Source organism: Bubalus kerabau, chromosome 13, assembly GCF_029407905.1.
Source record: "Bubalus kerabau isolate K-KA32 ecotype Philippines breed swamp buffalo chromosome 13, PCC_UOA_SB_1v2, whole genome shotgun sequence".
Lineage (NCBI taxonomy): Eukaryota > Metazoa > Chordata > Mammalia > Artiodactyla > Bovidae > Bubalus > Bubalus kerabau.
Genome location: NC_073636.1, coordinates 42,602,146 through 42,624,000, shown reverse-complemented (window position 1 = coordinate 42,624,000; position 21,855 = coordinate 42,602,146).

Below are 21,855 nucleotides of genomic sequence, written 5' to 3'. Positions count from 1 at the left end.
GCGAAGAGTTGACTCATTGGAAAAGACTCTGATGCTGGGAGGGATTGGGGGCAGGAGGAGAAGAGGACGACAGAGGATGAGATGGCTGGATGGTATCACTGACTCGATGGACATGAGTCTGGGTGAACTCCGGGAGTTGGTGATGGACAGGGAGGCCTGGCGTGCTGGGATTCAAGGGGTCGCAAAGAGTCGGACACAACTGATCGACTGATTTGATCTGATCTGATCTGATCTGAACATTGGAAAAGACCCTGATGCTGGGAGGGATTGGGGGCAGGAGGAGAAGGGGATGACAGAGGATGAGATGGCTGGATGGCATCACCGACTCGATAGACATGAGTTTGAGTGAACTCCAGGAGTTGATGACGGACCGGGAGGCCTGGCGTGCTATGATTCATGGGGTGGAAAAGAGTCGGACATGACTGAGTGACTGAACTGAACTGAACTGAACCCTCTGTTATTCAGTATTGGTTATCATGACAGCCAGCTCCTACCCTTAAGTGGGATTCAGAAGTCACCTTGTTAACATAACAAAAGATACCTTTCCAAGGCTCTCAACACTTAGGAAATTCCAAGGGTTTGTAGAACTAGAAATGAGGATGAAGACCAAATATATATCTTATTACAAATAAAAATATCACAGTCATATTTTAGAAGGTGGTATATTCACTCCTGGGGCTTCCCCAGTGTCTCAGTGGTAAAGAATCTGCCTGCAATGCAGGAGTCGCAGGAGATGCAGGTTCGATTCCTGGGCTGGGAAGATCCCCTGGAGAAGGGCATGGCAATCCACTCCAGTATTCTTTTCTGGAGAATCCCATGGACAGAGGAGCCTGGTGGGCTACAGTTTGTAGGGTCACAAAGAGTCAGACATGACTGAAGCAACTTAATACGCATGCACATGTATTCATTCTTGGGGTGCTTATGATTTGTTCCCATATGTTGAGTGTTTGGAGTCAAAGTTTAGAAATGACACAAAAGAGCACATGGGAAGATGCAAATGTTGTATCTGTATCCAACAGACCTCTAACCTCCTGGATGCAGTTACGAGGGGAGGGTCACTAGGCAAGTGAAGCCCCTCCAAACACAAAGGGTCTGTGGATCCCAGTGTATCTTTTTAAAACCTTATTTATTGATTGATTGTTGGCTGCACTGGGTCTTTGCTGCTATGTGAGGGCTTTCTCTAGTTTTAGTAAATGGGGGCTACTTTAGTTGTAGCAAGCCCGGGCTTCTCATTGCTGTGGCTTCCTTTACTGCGGAGCTCTAGGTTCACGGGCTCTAGGTTCCTGGGCCTCAGTAGTTGTGGCTCACAGGCTTAGTTGCCCCATGGCATTTGGAATCTTCCCGGACCAGGGATTGAACCTGTGTCTCCATTGGCAGGTGGATTTCTAACCATTGGATCACCGGGGAAGTCCCTAATATATCTTTTGCACTTTGAATATTTTTCCCCCTTGAGATGTTAATTTCTTTTTTTTTTTTTAAATTTTATTTTATTTTTAAACTTTACATAACTGTATTAGTTTTGCCAAATATCAAAATGAACCAATGACTTGTATGTTGAAGACATAACTGTATCTTCAAAAATCAAAGCAAACCTGCCAATGTCCAACATCTTGTTTGGAGAAAGGGACACTAGGCCAGGATGCACAGACTTGTTCCACCTGACTGTCAGTGACTAAACAATTATGAGAGCTCAGTGTCTAGCTTGGGTCTTTGCCTTTAAGAAAGAACCTGGTGTGCGGAAGAAGTAGGCAGCGGAGAGAGGATTAAGAGAGGAACTGACCAAGTGATTAAAGGGAGAGTCTGGCAATTACAGGGAGAGGTTAATGGAGCTGAGGCCACTTCTCCAGCAGAACGTGTCCGGGAGGTGGATTAGTGAAGGTCGTTGAGTGTCTGAGAGGTTGTGGTAAGGACACTTCACAGCCATTTGCTTTCTCCCCGGAGGTACAAACAGTGAGAGACGCACCGGCGTTGCAACAGCAGCAACAGAAACGTTCCATTAGAAAGATAAGAAAGAACTTCTAGGTGGTGAAAGAGGTAGAATCGTTCTACAGGCTCCAAAGAGCAGACTTGAGACCCTGGAGGGAGAATGACCTGTCCTGGACCCTGGGGCTGACGGTGTCCTGCTCCCGACAGGTCCCCAAAGCCACCTGGTGCAGAGCAGACCCTGGTGTGGGTCACTCCCAACTGGCTGGCCTCTTGACTGGAGGGCTGCATGCTCCTGAATCTTCATCAATGATCGCCGGGTGCAGAGACATCACCCTGACTGATACACTCAGAGGAGGGACCAATTCTCTGAAGAGGTTTCCTCTCTACGGGCTCTGCTGGTTACCTAGCCTGTGATGGACCACTGTCCCTTCCTGGTCCCCATTGCCCACCCTCCACTCGCCTTGCTGGCCACACTTCCTAACCAATCACATCCACATGAACCCTCATCTCAGCATCTGCCTTAGGGAAATCTGACTTAAGACCAAGTATGGGTTAATTTTGGCTGCGAAACAAATGACCTTCCTCTTAGTGGCTCAGAACAGCTGCTGCTTATTGAACTTAACAATTCGGCAGCTTGGTGATTTGTGCTGGGCTCAGCTGGAAGGTTTTTCCTGGTCTGAGAGACTGTAAGATGGGCCAAGATATTTTGTATCTCTTCCCATTAATGGGTGGAATCTATTTTCCTACCCTTTGAGTCTGGGTTTCTTGTACTTTGGACAACAGGATGAGACAGTGTTAAGCCCAGGTTTAAGCATCTTTGCAGCTCCTACTCTTTGCCCTTAGGCTGTTCCTACCCTGAGAATGTGCTGAGCCAGCATACCGGAGGATGAGAGACCCCAGGGAGAAAGGCCAGGGTCATCCCTGCCATCCCCACCAGTTCATCCTGCGTTATGAGCCCCTGCCACCCAACCCAAAAACCACAGATGCATACTCTGGCCTCACTGAGGACCACTGAACCCAGAACCCCTCAGCAGCCCACATCGCCAACCTGTAGAATAGCCAGTTAAATAGATGGACACTGAGCCACAAAATCTGGGGTGGTTTCTTATGCAGCGAATCTGACCAATACAGATGGACATTTTTAACTCTTAACTCTCTGGAGGCTGGAGCCTAGGTTATTGAATCTCCTGCAGTGCTCTCCAACTTTTCCAACCCACCATAGATTACTTGGGTCTCCCTTTCTGACACCGGAAATCTGCAGGTGCTGGAGAAGATGAAAGTCATCTTGAGAAAAAAAGCAGCTCAGACCAAGGGGTTAGGGAGCCCACTGGGTACCGAGTACTGCTCCCTTGTTGGGTCACAGAACTACCCTCTGCCCATGTGAGTTTGTATGCCTTCACATGTTCCTTCAACATGCAGTTAGATAGCCTGCATGTGGGCTCCAAGGACAGCTTTAGTCTAAAACAGTGTGTCTGACATTTTTCTTAATTTTTTCCCCCGACTCAGGCTTTCCTTTCAGTATTTAGGAAACATTCTCCCCAGAAAACTTCACAGACTTTAAATTATTTGCAGAGAGTGTAATTTAAAAATTTCTGAACCTCCTTGAAGTCTATCCATGAACTCTGTAAATCCTCGGGTTAATAACATATGCCCTGGAAGATCTGATGTAGTTAAACAAGAGAAAGCCTGGACCTTAGAATGGTTTTCCACAAGTGTAGCATTTTTACCAGTCTTCCAAACGCCTCAACTCTGAGTTGAGTAGATCTCCCAGCCTGTCAGGGGAACATGGGGAAGAAAGGATGGAGCTGACAGGAGGGCAGGTCCTTACTCAGGGGTTAGAATGAGGCAGGAGGGGAAGGGCCAGCCTAACTCAGCGGGAATTACCCAGGATGACCCAGCCCTGGCCATCCCAGGACTTGCCCTGAGGATATTGGAGGTGGAAATGTGTTAAGGTTTGAGCCAATAAATCAGGAGAAAGGGATGCGAAGAAAGGTGCTGTGCTTGGGGAGGACTTGATGAGGAGGAGAAGCCTTGAGTGAGACCTTGTAATTTTCCACTCGTCAACTCAACTTATGAGTCTCAGCGGAAGCCGAACAGAGCCTCCTGCCAGAGGCTCCGGAAACCTCTCCTGGTCCTGAAGCCCACGGCGCCTCTTGATGTCTTTGCTTAGAGCTCATGTTCCCGGCTTTTGATGGCTTTAGATCCCGCTTAGGAGGAAAAAACCTACCTGAGACGAGAAAAGGCTTACAGAGCCATCTCACAGGGAATCTCTCAGACCTGGGAGTAGGAGGTCTATCCTGGTGGTTCTCGGGGCTCAGTAGGCTCTTCTCCACATCTGAAAACGGAGATGTCATCTTTGGTCTTCCTCAGCCCGGTTGCCCAAGCATCTCTGTCTGTGACCCCGCTGAGGACCCTCTGGGGAGAGGAACTCCATACCTCCCTAGGACCATCTAGAGACATCAATTAGCTGTCAAGGCGAGTCATTAAAATGCACTACGACGACTCTTGGGCTTGATAATCATAGTAATTAAGTGCGCACACTGTGTCGGGTACTAATTAAGTGACTTGAATTTTATGGGTTTGACTCCTAATGATCCGTCCTTTTACTGATCAAGATGTGTTGAGCTCAGAAGGAAATGGGGATTCCTACATTCTTAGCAGGAAGCATGTGAGGCCACACAGCGTCAGGAGGAAACCTCTTCCATTTAGTGGAAGAGCAAAGGAAAATTTTCTTGAATTTATTCCTAGATGACACCATGCTGGGCAAGAGGTGACTGCACCAAGGCCAGCCCAATTTCTGGAATCCGATGGTTGGAGGAGGCATTGGAATTTGTGCTTTGGTTTTTCTGAAAGTTTATCGAAGAGGGGATTCACATTTTTCTGCCTTTTCAAACACCAATAATTCCAGAGGACCCCAGAGATGCCTGGTCGGCAGGGGGAAGTGGGACTAAAAACAGATGTCCGAGAAGCTAAAATCAGAACATGCTCCCTTGGTCCCTGGTCCCAACCTATCACCACACTATGTTGGCTCCAGATGACCAAGGGTTTCATGTTCACCCACCAGCCTTCACCCGAGGCATCCTGCTGAAGGCATGCAAAGGAATGACATCATATCTAACATGAAGTCAACTATGATTGACTATATCCTGAAGGAAAAAGAGAAACATGTATTCTTTTGTGCTCTTCACATTTTAAATACTCCTGGATTCCATTACAGGATCCAGAAAAAGGGGCTCACAGATAAAATACAGAGAGATGCAGACATTTACATTGTCTTTTCAGTTTTCTGGTGAATTAAGAGTTTTATGGGGGATTCCTTGGTAGTTCAGTGGTTCAGATTCAACACTTCCAATGGAAGGGACGTGGATTTGACTCCTGGTTGGGGAATTGGATTCTACATGCTGTGTGGTATAGCCAAAAAAATAAAATTGTAATTTGTTGTTATGATTGATATCATTTTTTAAAAATTAAAAAAAAAGAGTTTTATGGGATTTGGGTTAGTTTTTATTATATGTAAGTTTTGTTTTATATACATAGACCTGAGAACTTTGCCCTACGAATCTATGAATCCTGGCTTCCTTCTCTGTCTCTCTCATTGTCTCTGTCTCCAGAATTTCATAACTGAACGCATTGTAACCCCTCTTGTAAAAGAGAGGAGCACCATCCTGTGAGACACCCATGAAGAAGCAGAAGTCATTACCCCTCCGTGTTTCTCACGGCCCCACTTCCTCCTGGGGGTTGCCTCCCCTCCCCACCATCCTCACTCATGGCTTGAGCAGGATGCTTGTCTTCCACCTTGATCATTGCATTTTCTCCTAACCGAGCTCCCTGCTTCTTTAGTGGATACATTGGAACACTTACACACTGCTGGTGGAAACCTAAAATGGTGTAGCTTTTTGGGGAAATAGTCTGACCAGTCTTCAAAAGGCTAAACAGAATTACCATATAACTCATCAGTTCCACTTTCAGGTATACGCCCAAGAGAAATGAAAATGTGTATCTACACAAAATCTTGTAATAGGAATGTTCAGAGCAACACACTTTATAACCAAAAAGTGAAAAGCCTCTAATATTCATCAACAGATGAATGGATATATGCAGTGTGGTGCATCCATCCAATGGAATATTATTCAATAAGAAAAAGAAGTACTGATACACGAACTTTAAAAGCATTATGCTACATGAAATAAGCCAGTCAGAAAAGACAACATATCACATGATTCCATGTGTATGAAATGTGCAAAATAAGCTAATCTATAGATATAGGAAGAAGAGCAGTGTTACCAAGGGCTTCGGGAGTGACGCTTGCAGGTATGGGCTTTCTTGCTGGGGTGAAGAAAATGCTCAAAACTTAATTCAGGTGGTGGCTGCACAACCCTGTGAATATAACTTAAAAAATATTGAATCATATACTTTAAGTGGGTGAAATGTATGGGATGTAGATTATATTTCAATAAAGCCATTGAGAGAAGAGATGGGATCGTAACATGAAAACCATATCTTTATTGTTTTAGATTTAATATACAGTTGCTGTCTTAAGAAAGCCAACTATAACAGCTTTTCATGGCTATAGAGAGTGTCGGTCATCATCAAAGCGACTTATCATACACAGAGGGGTCCTAGAATAAGCTTCTGAGCCATCCTGGGGCATCTACTTTCATTTCTCAGTGAGAGCATCTGAATCTGAAAGAAAGAAAAAAATGTGGTCACTTCCATTGTCATGATAATTTATCCCATCTGACCGCGGCCACCGTATTTGCAGTCAGCACCATGGAGTCGAGCAATTATGTATCGCTCGTTGTTGCAGGCACTGCCATTTATTCCCCCAAACGAGGCTGATTGATGGATGCTGGGAGACAGAGCAGCACTCGGCAGGTTAGTGAACTCAATTAGAATCCCCAGACATCCTCCCTGTCAACCACCATCAGCCCTGGTGAGATTAGCTCACCCACAGAACACAATTTTAACCAACCTGCCCAATTAAGAGTCTCCATGCAGGGCCCAAATTGGCATTTCAGGTCTGAAAATGGGCTTGGCACTCATTTCATACAAATCTCTCATTTTGTGGGTACAGAACTGAACCTGACGGACATGTGGAGACTTTATCATTGATGCTAGAAAGCCGGCCAGCACCAGAGCTCACCCAGAATGCCCATCTTGGCCTTCGAATACCCATCCCAACCTCACAATGCTGCTAGGACCTTGGATGACCTTGGGCCTCAGGAAGCCTCTGGTTCAGCCCTTTCGGGGCTGACCCAGGTCTCTGACTTTACCCAGGGTGCCGGGAGCTAAGTAAATCCCACCCCAGCAAAGTCTTTCTTTACATACCCTTGAAATACAACATTGTCTCACTACAGACTCATTTTGAGACCTAAACTCATCTGAGGTTCTCGGAAAAAAAATTAAACTGTTTTAGTTTAAAATGATATGCTGCTGCTGCTGCTAAGTCACTTCAGTCGTGTCCGACTCTGTGCGATCCCATAGATGGCAGCCCACCAGGCTCCCCCGTCCCTGGGATTCTCCAGGCAAGAACACTGGTTATTAGGATTTCTGTGTATATGAAAGAATTATTTTACCAAATATACATAACCACATTTCCAAAGAGACAAGATTTCCCCATTACTCATGGACCGGTAACTTTCATAAGGTAAGGAGGAGTCACTTTTGCTGGGGTAGATAGGGGTCCAGGTTTCTCTCTTGACTCTCACCCCAGCTGTCTTGGGTTGGGCTGCACTGTGCTAAGTTTGGGTGGGAAGTCATCATAAATCAGCTGCATTTTGCCCCGTGGAAACCCCTCTGCTCGAATGCAATAGTCCCCTGAGTTCGTGGGTCTCCTGAGTCACAAAAAGCTCTGGACACACTTTGCCTAGGCTGCCTTCCCACGGTGGATGGCAGCAGCAGAGGAGTCCGTCTGAGAGCCAAGGGACCCCTCGTGTTTATGCCACATCAGCCCAGAGGCTCTTAGGCTACTTGTCAGCTCAGCCACTCAGGAACGGATGTGTGTCAGCTGCTGCCCAAGCCAAGCGAAAGCTCGATTCCGTTTTGTACAGAGCATCGGTGAGTCTTGTCCAAGGTGGCGCCATCCATGTTTCCATAGCAACCAGCATCTGCTGGAAAGGAGCCGAGAGCCTGGATTATCGTGTCATGGACCAAGTTGTCTAGACACACTGGGCAAAGGGAGGCAGCGTGGAGGAAATCTGATGCTAAGTTCATGTGACCAACTCAACCTAGGGTGTGTTTCAGGAAAAGGAACTCTGTGGCTGGAAGAGAGGTTTGTTTCTTCGGATTTTAGGGCCTGGCTGCCTTTTGGAGCTGTCACTGTCTTGTCTACAGTAGCAGAAGACACAGCAGCCTCTCTTGCCGTTCTGGGACAAATATCTGCCAGCCATGAGACTGGTGCTCCATTGAAGTGTGTGGGAAGGGCCTCTCTGAAGACCTCTGGCCGCCCAGCAGGCAGGAAGGGGGGTGGTGTGGATAGTCAGCAAATGAACATCCCCCAGAGCTGGAGGGGGCAAGGGGCACCTTCCTATCATGATGGTTCTCCATGTGCCCACGTGCTGTCCTCTGTGAGACCCCGTGGCGTGCCCAGCAGCTCATACCAAGGGGCCTTCAGACCTGGCCCGGGGTAGTAATGAGGGGTCTGAGGTTAGGATGAGCCTGTGAGATTGAATGCTTTCTGCTAGTGGCTCTCATGGGGAACTCCAAATCTTGGTGACCATGCTGCTGTTAACTAGTCTGTGAGATGGCAGCTTGGCCTGGCCTGTGCCGGCATTTCAGGCACTGAACTGACCCTTTCAGTGGTAATGGCTCGGTTTCAGAGTCAGGAGCTGAATCCCCTTGTGACTGCCACGCGGACACTGACCCTACAGCAGGGTGGTCTTCATACCTCTTCTTCCTGGGAGTTCTTTTTCTTATGTTTGTTTTATTTGTTCACTTGGCTGGGCTGGGTCTTAGTTGTGGCACTGGGGTTTTCTGACCTTCATGAAAGCCCTTGGGACTTTTAGTTACAGCATTTAGATTCTTAGTTGCTGCATGTGGGATCTAGTTCCCTGACCAGGGATCGAACCTGGGCCCCCTGTGCAGGCAGCTTGGGGTCTTAGCCAATGGGACCACCAGGGAAGTTCCTTCCTGGGAACTCTTGAAGCTGCCTTCAGGAATCAGTCAAGGAGAAGAGCCCATTGGCAGGACAACAAGATCTTACTGGGATCTAGAGCCATCACGCCCCCCCCCCCCCACCCTGCCTTGTTTCTGGTGGAGGGGGGGGATGCATGCATTTCTCTCTGTGTGTTGCATTTTTCCTTGGCCAGTATTATTGCTGGTCCTCAGGGGTGATTTACTGAGGATGCTGACCTCCCAAGAACTCCATGGTGGCTGTTACCCAGTGACACAGAGCGAGAAGGTCCAGCCGCCCCCATGCCATAGCCGCATTGACCCTTCCATTCCCAGCAACCTGGTACTGTGCCCAGGTAAACAGCATCGTGCTGGAGACCAAGGAGGGCATTTCAGCCTGGACATAATGGGTTTGGACCTTTATGGAACAATAAGGCACTTGCCATTTCAGGAAAGTATCCCCATGGAGATGTCGGGAAGAAGGAAACTTTCTTGGCCTTTCTAGGTTCTTCTAGATGGTCTAATAATTAGAGGCATAAGATAGACTAGCAGGAGAAAATCAGACTAAAGTTTAATAATGTGCATATGTTGGAGAGTCTCAGGGAACCTGAGCCATTGGATAGCCTATCCTTTCTCCAGGGGATCTTTCTGACCCAGGAATCGAACCAGGGGGTCTCCGGCACTGCAGGTGAATTCTTTACCAGCCGAGCTACCAGGCAAGCAAACGACTGAAGTCCTCCTTTAAATGTCATCTTTAGCCAAAGAGAAAGGAAGATGTTGAGGATAGAGGTTTGGGACTGTTTGGTAAACAAGTGTTTGCTGGGCCAGCAGAGACAATGGGGCACAGAGAGGACTTTTAACAGACTGACCATGCTGGGTTCCTCCCTATCTGATCAGCTGCTTCGTACTGTAGTGGTCCATGGTGATGCTTCTTTCTTGGAACCAGCCCTCCATCCACGTTCTTTAGGCAGTTGGGGAAGGTCAAATGTTCTTCCTGCATTTTCTGGGCCTTGATAGTTTTCAAGTTTTCAAATACCCTACATGCCGAAGAGACATTTTTGGGTGGCAAATTTTGCTTCCCAATAGAGATTATTGACGAGTACACAGGCATGGCAACCCTTGGCTACAAACTTCTTGGCTGTTGATCTTTTATAAAGTATTATATAGTGTCACACTCACTGCATTTGGAAAATGTAGGCTTAGAAATGCTTAGATAAATATTTCTAGGATGAGATGGGATGGATTCATATCAAAGTCTTGGTGTGTTTATGGGCTTTCTTTCTGCATATTTAACATGAAAGGGGATCTGGTGAGGCTGCTCTTGGCTCTAAAAGCACACGTGCTGGTTGGTGGTGAAGAGGGTTGTGGTTTGTGCCTCCTGTACCTACAGGAGCTGCATCTCTGTCACCAGGGGAGGGGCCTGCCTGATGCCTGGCCCTGTCACCCTGCCCTGCCCTCCCGAAGGCAGGGATGTTTCAGTTTGGGGCGCAGAATCAGGACCTTGTCTTGCTGATGCTGAGAGATTTTGTAATCTATTTTTTAAAAATTCAATACAATGAGCTTAAAAGAAGTCCAAGGAACTGCATAATTACCATTTTCTATTCACTGCTCAGCCTCCTGACATTTTTTTCCTGAGGTTGATCTAGAATTTTGTCAGTTTTTGGTGATAAACGTTGTTGGTGATTGCCAAAATGAGTAGTAGTTTACGTGAGTGCAGCCGATTCAATCAAAAAGGCAATTTTCAAGATGACAATATGGAGAAGGCAAGGGGAAGCGTTCATCCTCACAAAGACCAAGAGAAGAATGTTTACTGAAGGTGCCACACCATCACAAACTGTCAGATGTATTCTTCTTTAACCATTTGCAACCCTAGTCATAGAGATTACTCGAAAGAGAAGTTAGGTGAATGTATGGAGTCAAGAAAAGCACTGACAATCTCGCAGGCCTGGTCGGTATGAGAATGAGGGCTGCCAAAGAAGATGGCGAGAAACAAATTGAGGAAGAGCTGGGCACCAGGTCTGGGAATCTGCTGGAGGGAGTCAACAGGTCCACGGTGTCAATCAGGAGGCTCTCGGTGCTCTGGTGATACCTGAGACCACTCTGACTCTGACCCTTCATGACTCGTCCAGCACAGGCACGGATGATGCTTGGTGCTTGGGGCTGGTTGTGGTCCCATTGATTCCAAATCCTCTTCCAAAAAAACCACCAATCCAGGTGAAGATATGACCTGCCTACTCAAATGTGATCCCTAGTTACTTTCTCAGTTACACCAGCCTTTTCTGGATTTGTAAACACGGTAAATGTTTATTCAATAAATCCCTGTAGTCACATACACAGTCAAGTCATGCTGTGATTGTCCATAGTTACACGTGGGGCCAGGAAAGCAAATAACCCAGCGTGTACTCAGAACCTGCATTTCAGCTCCTGGGATGTGGGCTCCCATCTCAGGTCCATATTCTAAGTTCCCAGTCAGATGCTGATGGTTTTGAGCTTACATTTCTTGTACTTGGTGCTGTGTACCCTCTGATGAAGGTATACAATGGCACCCCACTCCAGTAGTCTTCCTGGAAAACCCCATGGATGGAGGAGCCTGGTGGGCTGCAGTTCATGGGGTCGCTAAAAGTCGGACACGACTGAGCGACTTCACTTTCATTTTTCACTTTCATGCATTGGAGAAGGAAATGGCAACCCACTCCAGTGTTCTTGCCTGGAGAATCCCAGGGATGGAGGAGCCTGGTGGGCTGCCATCTATGGGGTTGCACAGAGTCAGACAGGACTGAAGTGACTTAGCAGCAGCAGAACCAAGAAGCCACAGCAGGGTGGAGAAAGTAGGAAGAATGTATTATTTCTGGAAACCCCTATTTGTAATACAATCTTCTTTGCATGTAAACAACATTCATTGGGAAGTTGACAAGTATGGATACATGTTGTGGGTTCGTCTATGAACACAGGTATGTGTCTGACTTGAAACAGACAATGAAGTTGATCGTTGACTCGTCAGTACAGTTTGTATTTGTATTTTCATTGCCCTGAAGAAAAAGAACAGCTATTTCCCACCTCAAAAAACAAAAACAAACAAACAAAAAACAGTCACGGGGACCATTTTCAAGATTTACAGTGAAGCGTCATGCCTCAAGTGAGATTCCAGCAAAGCATCAGTCCCTGTTTTACGGCTGAAGCTCAGCTTTATATTTGTTTTGTCTTTCATGTGATTACACCAGAAACATGCACTGGTCAAGTACATCTCCTCCAACTCTTTTAGAAAAAAATAAACTGTTAATTGATGTTTTTATACTGTAACGCCTTTTATTAGTAAACCCTCTATTGCCAAAGTTACGAATCCCATTTTCTAAGGTAACTATGGTACTGGTTTTAGAATTAAAATATTTTCCAAGATTATGATGTTTCATCTTAAATCAGAGGTCCTTCAGGTCCCCATTCTCTCTTTTTTTCCTAGCGTTAGCCATTTGGCAGATGACTTTGGCTATTTAGAAAAAACATATACTATGTCTTCAGTATAATATATCTATAGAATATAAAATATTGATACATGAATATAGTAATTCTATTACATTACTTTGGGATGAGATCATTGAATAGACTTAATATCTTGCAAAGACTACAAACACTGGGCTACTAAATTTGAGTCCCCAAATGTACTGAAGATTAGATAAAATACTGTATATAGGAGCATGTGATAGTTGCTCCATCAATGTCCACTCCGTTAATGAATTCATATCAACAAAGATGTAAAGTTAGTGGACTTCCCTGGTGGTGCAGTGGATGGGAGTCTGCCTGCCAATGCAGAGGACATGGGTTTGAGCTCTGGTCCAGGAGGATTCCACATGTGGAGCAACGAAGCCCATGCACCACAACTATTGAGCCCACGACTAGAGCCTGTGCTTCGAAATAAGAGAAGCCCCCACAATAAGAAGCCTGTGCCCTGCGTCGGAGAGTAGCCCCAGCTCGCCGCAACTACAGAAAGCCTGTGCAAAGCAACTATGACCCAGCACAACAGAAATTAAATAAATAAAATTTTTTTAAAGATATAAATTTATCAATTCTATAGCAAACGTCTTGGCCACCCTAGATTGTTACATGACTTCCCAGAGCCCCTCTACTCAAAGCCAGCAGATATGAAGCCACACTTTCTCCCTTCCCACCAGGGCCCATCCTTTCACGCCTCTCCCAATCCATCCTTCTGTGCACGGTGACCCCTCCCCTCCAGTAAATAGCCATGGTTTTCCTCTGGGGATCAAGGAAGTCATCAGCCAGAGGATCCTGTGCTTTCACATGCGAGCTTGGACTCCTGTTAAATTTTTTGGTTTGTATTAGCTTTTGTGCCCTATTACTCTGTTGACACACAGATGATCTAGAAGCATGCTGGCTGGATGCAGTGAACTCGCCCAGGACCTGCGGTTCTCTGAAGAGGGCACTTCTCCACAAGGTGGTCACATTCCTGTGAGTGGTTGAGCTCTTCTTGGGCAAGTGAAAGTGGACGCCTGCAAATCTACTCACAACTTGTCCCCAGAAGCCACCCTGGAACAGTTTTCTCCTGTGTTAATGTCAAATTCTCGTCCTGATCACTTAGAAGGCAATGTGTCCCAGGAACTCAGAGTTCAGGGTCTGAGAATCACCCTTTCATGCCTGCTCCCTGTGGCCACTTGAAGGTAGTTATTTTTTGGAAAGGGGAGCCCCAAACTGGGCCTGATTTCCAGGGGCAGGGCGGAAAAAGGGTACACTGCCGATTATGAGCACTACTGTTTACAAAGCCCCTGGGAACGTTGACTTCACTGATGATTCTCCAACCAGCGACACTTCAACTTCAGGAGCAGGACAATGGGATGGACAGTGGTCACAGACAGGACATCTCGTCAGACAACGGGACTGTGAATCCTACACTTTGTAAACCCAAGTAGTGAGTATCTCCTATTGGAGTGACCCCCTCCTGGGCATTTTCTCTAAGAACACAAAGCCAATAGGATACCTGACTTCTTTCTTCTTCTTTTCTGGGCTGCACAGCATGTGGGATCTTAGTTCCCTGACCAGGGATTGAACCAATGCCCACTGCCTTGGAAGCATGGAGTCTTAACCACTGAACCACCAGGGAAGTCCCCAGGATACCTAACTTCTTGGTGGAAGGTGGATGGGAAACACTTGACCTGACAATGTCTTTATGAAGTGGCATGGGTATGGGATCTCCAGCATCGTCTCGGAAATCTTTGAATTTAAATGATGTCATTTACTTTTTTCAAATGAATCAATGAAATTAATATACCTTTAAGTGCTGGTCAAAACAAGCCCCACATGATAACTATAGAGAAGAGAAGAAAGAAAAGCATGGTCATGCGGGGACAGCCTTGGCTGAGGAGGCAGGTGACGAGCCCATTCTCTGTACACGATGGTCTCAAAAAGAGATCTGGTGATCAAAAAAGGGTGATCTGAGAATCACCCTTTCATGTCTGCTCCCTCTGTCCCCTGAGTGCCGCTGTGCACTGGCTTGTTCTGTCTGAGGTCTGAGAACAGCATGGTCATCCCCATGCACGCCCCCCCCCAACATGTGACAGAGGCATTGCCTGTGGATGGTACCTGTGGCCATACACATTGGTACTTCTTGGTGGGTTAATTGTCATTTCTGATGCCTAACAGGCTAGCACCACACCAAAGTGTGGCTGACACAGCGGGGAATAGACTCCGTCTGTATTTTAAGTGAAACAGACCTGTCTCCTTGTAATCAGATGGGAGTATGACTTTTTCGTGGATTCGCACAGTTACAGAAATACAGCTTCTGTGTGTGTTGTTATTCATTTTCATATCTCGTCCTCTAACCCAAATCCATCAAGACATGCTTTCCCCTGCTGGCTGACTGCTCTTTCTTGAGGGCGTGCCTCTTCTGGGACGGTCATGGTGTTGGAATGCCCTGCCCCGCAGGCTCCTTCCCACATGCTGCGTGCATTTCCAGATGTGTTGGGGCCTCTCTTAGATGGAGTCGGAAGATGTAGCCTGGGCGTGCGGTTAGGTGATCCATCAGCTCTATAGACTGATGGATCTCAGGGCTTACCCGTCTCTGTGTCAGCCTAGAATAGACGGTGCTCTGCTCAGCATCTATCAAACCCAGAGTGGCTTCCAGCACAGAGAGGCACCAAGCCCCACTCATTCAGGCTTTCAAAGGACACGTGTGTGTGCACTGCATGTGCTGGCTTAGTCCACCTGTACATTCTTTGATCCTGGTCTCTACATTTAGAAGAGAGGTGGCATTGAGAGTCCAAGTTGGACCCCAGGGGCACTTGGACTTGTTATCTTGCTCCTTTCTTCCAGGAAGAAATAGACCTCCTGAGGTTCACCAGCAGTGAAGGTCATGCAGGTGGAGACGAGAGCACAGGCAGAGGGTGTGCGGGAGGTTTGCAAAGAGAAATGCCTGATCCTGGGAGATAAAGAAAGGCTGCCAGTGAGACCTGCCAGTTTTAGTTCTGAGAGTGGTGACAGCACCTCGCTGTGTTGAGAGTGTGGTCCTCACTAAGCAGCATCCCATTACATCCTAAACCTTAAGCACACAAGCCTGGATATTGTCACTTCCTTTTCAAATTTCAAAGAAATGAGGAAGCAGAAGTTCAGGGCCAGCTCCTGCCTGTCTGACAAGAGCTGCACTGCAGATGCAGAGATCTCCTGCTTTCGAAGCTCTGCCACCACATTCTCCTTCTGGACATATTTAACTTTGTAATTATATCTCTTCATGACACTAATTGTTTGTGTTGTATTTTCCCCATAGAGTTATAAGATCCCTGAGTTTAAGACAACTCTGATTGATGAGCTTTGGTCCACACAACACATGGTATACTGAGTTTTATGTTATTGTGTTTTGTTGAGTGACTGGATGGGTAAATGGCTAGAGCTGATGGATGGGTGGATGGATGGATGGGTGGATGGGTGGGTGGATGGGTAGATAGATAGATGGATGGATGGATGGGTGAATGGATGAATGGATGGATGGGTGCATGGGTAGATGATAGATGGATGGATGAATATATGGCTGGGTGATTGGTGAACCAGTTCTGATCAGTGTCAAATGCGTAAGTCAACAGATGAGGTCTCAGCCTTTAGTAGCCTCTTAACATCTGTTAGAGGGACACTGAAATCCCTTGGAATCTTGTGGACTGAGGGAGGAAGGAAATGACCAACATCTCCTAAAATCTTTCTAGATCCAATATTTTTTCTTTAGGGTAAATGCTGCGTGTTCTGTAGTTATTCTGTAAACTGTATATAGCACTTAAAAGACAACTACTGGTCATCATGACAGTAAAACCCCAAAGCTAACAAGATGACTGACTTTGTACACTGCTGCTGATGCTGCTAAGTTGCTTCAGTCGTGTCTGACTCTGTGAGACCCCATAGACGTCAGCTCACCAGGCTCCTCCGTCCCTGGGATTCTCCAGGCAAGAACACTGGAGTGGGTTGCCATTTCCTTCTCCAATGCATGAAAGTGAAAAATGAAAGTGAAGTCGCTCAGTCGTGTCCGACTCTTAGAGACCTCACGGACTGCAGTCTACCAGGCTCCTCCGTCCATGGGATTTTCCAGGCAAGAGTACTGGAGTGGGGTGCCATTGCCTTCTCCGGACTTTGTACACTGAGTGTATCAAATTGGCCCTATGAGGTAAATTTAAAAAGCAAATACTGCCAGCAATATGGAAAGTACTCCAAAAAAAGTATGCTATTTTTTTCTCAGATACTTTGGAAAAGGAGCAAGACATGACTATAGAACAATAGGATAAGACTTCATCTTCTCTCACTGATCCAAAAAGGATTCAGTTTCAGTCCAAACTGGTGTCAACTCTTGCTGGTTCTGTGAAACAGTCATGCTGGGCAGTGAAGTTGCAGCCTTTCTTTTGTGGTCACGTAGAGTATGTCCTTGGAGAAGGCAATGGCAACCCACTCCAGTACTCTTGCCTGGAGAATCCCAGGGATGGGGGAGCCTGGTGTGCTGCCATCTGTGGGGTCGCACAGAGTTGGACACGGCTGAAGTGACTTAGCAGCAGCAGCAGAGTGTCCCACGTGTCAGCATCATTGGGGAACCTGTTAGGAATGAAGAAATTCAGGCTTCCCGGCAGACCTGCGGAGTCAGAGGTTTGGGTGGGGGTGGGGCCCTGACACCTGTGTGTCCCCATGTCCTCCAGGGAATATTCTCTTGAGCCCAAAGCTGCTGCTCTAAACCAGGCGAAGGTGGATTATGTGAAGCCCTGGTGTCAACTGAACAGGTCCCATCCAAGGATCCACAGCACAATCAGTCTCATTCTCTTCTCTTTTCTTTGGCAGGAATGAAGCAAAAGAGAGAACCGGTGACTCACTGCAAAAAGGGGTTTGCTTATGAATCGCCTTGTAGGAGGCAGTGGAGAGAGGTCTCATGAGTGCCCCATTTACTGATCTCTGCATTCACCAAATCTCAGCTGAGCTCGTACTGTGTGCCAGAACGGAGCAAGGAGTTGGAGTGCAAGAAGACATGGAATCGGGTGTGCTCCCTGCCTTCAGGGGTCTTGTGCTCCAGCAAACAGAACAGAGGTCAGGCAGGCGAGGATCCCAAAGTATGAAGCTGTCATGGAGACGTGTTACTGGGAGCTATGGGGCCAAAGAACAGAACCCCATCTTCTACTGAAGGTGGTGACCTCACTACTCCAGGTCCAGAGGAGAGAGGTTGAATTGGGGCTGCAAAGAAAGAGCAGGATGGAGGGGAAGGGTTTCAGGTAGTGGGGACAGTGCATGCAGAGACCGTGAGGCCCATAAAAGTCTGGGGACTGTAGGGGATGAAAAACAGTCAGTGGAGCCAGAGCTTAGCAAGAAAAGGGCCTGGTGAAGGATATGAGGCCGCGAGGAGAAGGTCTCTGGGAACCACAAAGTGTTTGCCCTTCCTTGGGATGACTTGTGGAGGTGATGGCTAACCCGGGGCCATGGAAGAAAAATGAGCAAATTTTGTTTGGGGAAAACAGCTCTGGATGCAGGTGGAGAAGGGGATTAGGAGCTGAGGGCTGGGAAATTACTTGGGAGAATATTGAGTGGGCCCAGGCAGAGTGAAACAGAGCAGGACCCTCTGGTCCTTACCCCCATGTCTCTGCCTGCTTTTCATCTGTGGAAAAACTTTAGCCAAAGAATAAGCTTAATCAGAGAAGTGAGAAAACACAGAAGCAAAGAAAAGCAGTCAAACAGGACCAAACAATAATAGTTTGGTTAGTATGCAAAGTCAAGGACCTTTATTTTTTTCTCAAGTGTTATACATGACACTCTGAGCCATATCCTGTGAGCTGTCTCAAACATACGGAAACCCCTACCAGGTGGAGAAGTTAACCACATGATGACCAGCCTGTAGACATGGACATAAGCTGCTACAATTCCAAGAACTGGCCTTGAGGAAATGGGAACAAACTAACTCTGGAACTGAAGACTAACTGTTCCTAAAACAATCAAGATGCTGCTGCTCAGACCATCGATGGTCAATAGCAAGAGGACCATCAGAGCTGACTGTGCTGTTTCTACATGGAGCCCCCTCCCTCTGTCTATAAAAGTTCTTGTCCCCCGATTCTCAGGGACTGGGTGGAGTTGGCCTTTGGATAGGGGTCCACAGCCATAGTCCACCAGACAGTCCAATGAAAGTCTTTGGCAAGATCCCTGGTTCTGCTGCCTGTGCCTCTGACCAGGGTGGGGCTGTCTCCTGGCGTGTAAGGTGTGGATCCAAGAACACGCATGGGCACCTGGGCATCTGAGATGTGATGGGGGTCTTGCCCCTGCCTCATCTTTCAGTGCTGTAACCCTGGAACTTGCCATTGTCTCTTTGTGTTGCTGCTGCTCTGGGTACTGTTTGAGCAGCCGGCCTCAGTTACATCCCAGGTAAACTGAACAGCGTTAATTACCCGCATGTCTCTGCACCTGCTGGCAGGAGCAACTCCCAGAGTGATTTTGTGCCTTAAAAGACACCTGCTCAGAAAGTGTACTGCCTAATGAAGAAGGTTTGGGTATGAACACTGCAAACAGAATCATCCCTGGCTGTCTTGTTTTCCCTTTTTTCCCCAAGTTGAAAGACAAACAATAGCAGTTTTTATAAATATTCTTCTAAACGAATTGATATTTAAGATTACTTTCAGAAATGTGTAATTACTTTGGTAAATGCATAATCTCTTTGAATGTCAACCAATTAATGTACATTTCATCTTAACTGAAAGGCATTTAAAGAGGCCAATAAAGTCAAGTGTGCAGGAGAGATGATATTCACCATTGGAACCCACGTAGCTGAGAAAAAATGAGAAAATTAACCTCCTTCTTTCTACCTCCCCACCCCAGGCAGAGAATGACGAGGAAACCAATCTGTGTAGTTCAGTGTAGAGAGCAGTTCTCAGCTTAGTGGTGGGCAGGAAGGAACATACCTCGAAATAGAAATTATAGTTAAAGCCACACGGATGCTGACAAGTCATAATGAGTAAAATGGTAAAATATGGTCAGGTCTCAGTCTTTTTAAGACCTACTTTAGCTACTCCATATTTCCAACAAATTTCAATTTTTAGATTAATTGTCAGCCTTGAAAAATTAAGATAACAGAGCCATTCAGCCGTTTATTCATTTGACAGTATTAGCTCAGCATCTACTGTGTTGGTCCCCATCCTTGGGGCTGAGTCATGAGAGTAACAAAACGCCATCTCTGTTTTCTAGGAGCTTCCAAGCCTGTGCAATCTTTCTCAGAAGAGTATTTTTAGAGACATAAAACAAAATAAATAAGATTAAAATATAAACTGGATTATGGTAGTAGAGATACTGTTACTAAACTATTATAAAAGCTGCAATGTAGTAATAGATGTAATTTTAAGTTAATGTATTAAATGACAATTGTGATGAGACATGAAAATAATTGTGGTTTTTATGGGTGACAAAGACTAAGCTACTGCTAATATTTCAGGGTTTTTTTTTCCTCTGGCCCAATTTCTTTTAAGTTTATTTATTTATTATTTTTGGCCATGATGCTGGCACGCAGGATCTTAGTTTCCCTACCAGGGATTGAACCCACCAGTGCCCCCTGCAGGGGAAGTGTGGAGTCTTAACCCCTGGACCACCGGGGAATCCCTGTGCCAACATTTAAAAGGAAATTCTCCTTTTCAGTTATGTAAGTGAAAGTAAAGTTACATTTTTCTCATGCAAACTCAGGGCATCTCAGAATTCTTCATCTAGGCTCCCTTTGGGGCCTCCGAGGGATCTGATTCCCAGTGCCTTGAGCAGCAACAGTGGCGGGAGGTGGAGAACGCCATGGGCCTCTCAGGGGGAAACTGACCTAAGTGTTTCTGCGGGGTCGGTCTAGGTGCTCCCTGTCTGACCCCACAGGGAAAACCAGACAAAGGAAAGATGGGTGAGGCTCCCAACTCGGGGAGGACTCCTGGGCGGTGAGGGCAGTGTGTAGATGTTTCTAACCCCATCTACCTTCCATTGTGTGCTGAGCCTTCCCAGCTCAACTTTTATCCAAACGATGACACCTTCCTCACAGAGTAAAGTCACAAGCAAAGCAATTAAGGGAAAAACCCCTCCACCCTGGGAACACATTCTCTGGGACAAAGCTCCCTCCCCACCTGCACGCATTTGATCTCTGATGCCTTCATCTCCACACCAGGAGGAGCACAGAGGGATCTGAATATCACGGCCATCATTTTAGAGGAGAAAAATAGATTTCGACTCACATCAGGATATGAACGCACCTCCTAGAGTTATTGTTAGGAAGCTGAATAATGTTGAGCTAAGTAAAGAAACTAAGGCAAGACGTTGGGACTGTTTTGGGAACGAAGTGGAAGATTTGAGCATTATGCAAAGCTTCCCAATCCTCTGCAGGGATAAATCCCATCACTATAAGACTGACTATGCCCCAAACAGGGTGCCTGCTCCTTCCTGCACACCAGCTGCCCCTGCGTTTCTTCTTGTATCTTTTCCTCCAGGGAAAGGGTCTCTTTTCCTCCAGTTGGTTGAGTAGAAAACCATGGAGTCATCCTTGATTCTTTGTAATATTTGTAGCTGACATTCAATCCATCAGCAAGTGATGTTGGCTCTACCTTCAAAGCACACCCCAAATCTAATGCTTTCTCTACCCTCCCCAGCTGATTCCCTCCAACTGCCAGCTCCTGCCCTCCCTCCCGCCTGCAGGCTTGCCTGCCCAGCACCCACCCTGCTCTTCCTACTTCCTGTGTTTGTTGCTTTCCCTGCTCCCAGAGCTCTGAAAAACCCTCCTCCAGGCCTGACTCCTCCCTCTCCTTTGGACACTCAGGAGCCACGAGACCCTGGGTCTCAGCAGCTAGAGCCACCCACCTTCCTGAAGCCCACCCACAACGAGGACCACTCACCACACCTCCAACAGCCCAGCAGCGAGGAAATTGGTCCCGATGTCCTCTTCCTGTGCCCAGTTTCCATGCCTTCCCTCCCCATGCCCCACAGAGGCCTCTCTTGGTAAGAAGCTGGCTGTGGATCCTCCACCGGCTGACCTCTGCTCAGAGACCTTTACCTTCCTGCGATAACCCTCCTATTTGGAGCTCTTCCTGCAAGGGAGCAAATAAATTGCCCAAACTCTCCAATGATTATTTGAGAGTCGGTTGCCTCCCAACTGATAGTAAAAGATTAATGGGAATCTGGGAGGAGTTTTGTGATAAAGCTTGCCAGACTTCTGAGTCTGTGCCCTCATGTCCTGTATCCTGAATCTTTACGCATCTCTTCTCTACTAGAATTTTCTCATCAATGTAGACACTTAGCAAAGTTTTTCACATTAAAAAAAAAAAGCACAAACCTTCTTTTCCACTATACAATGCAAGG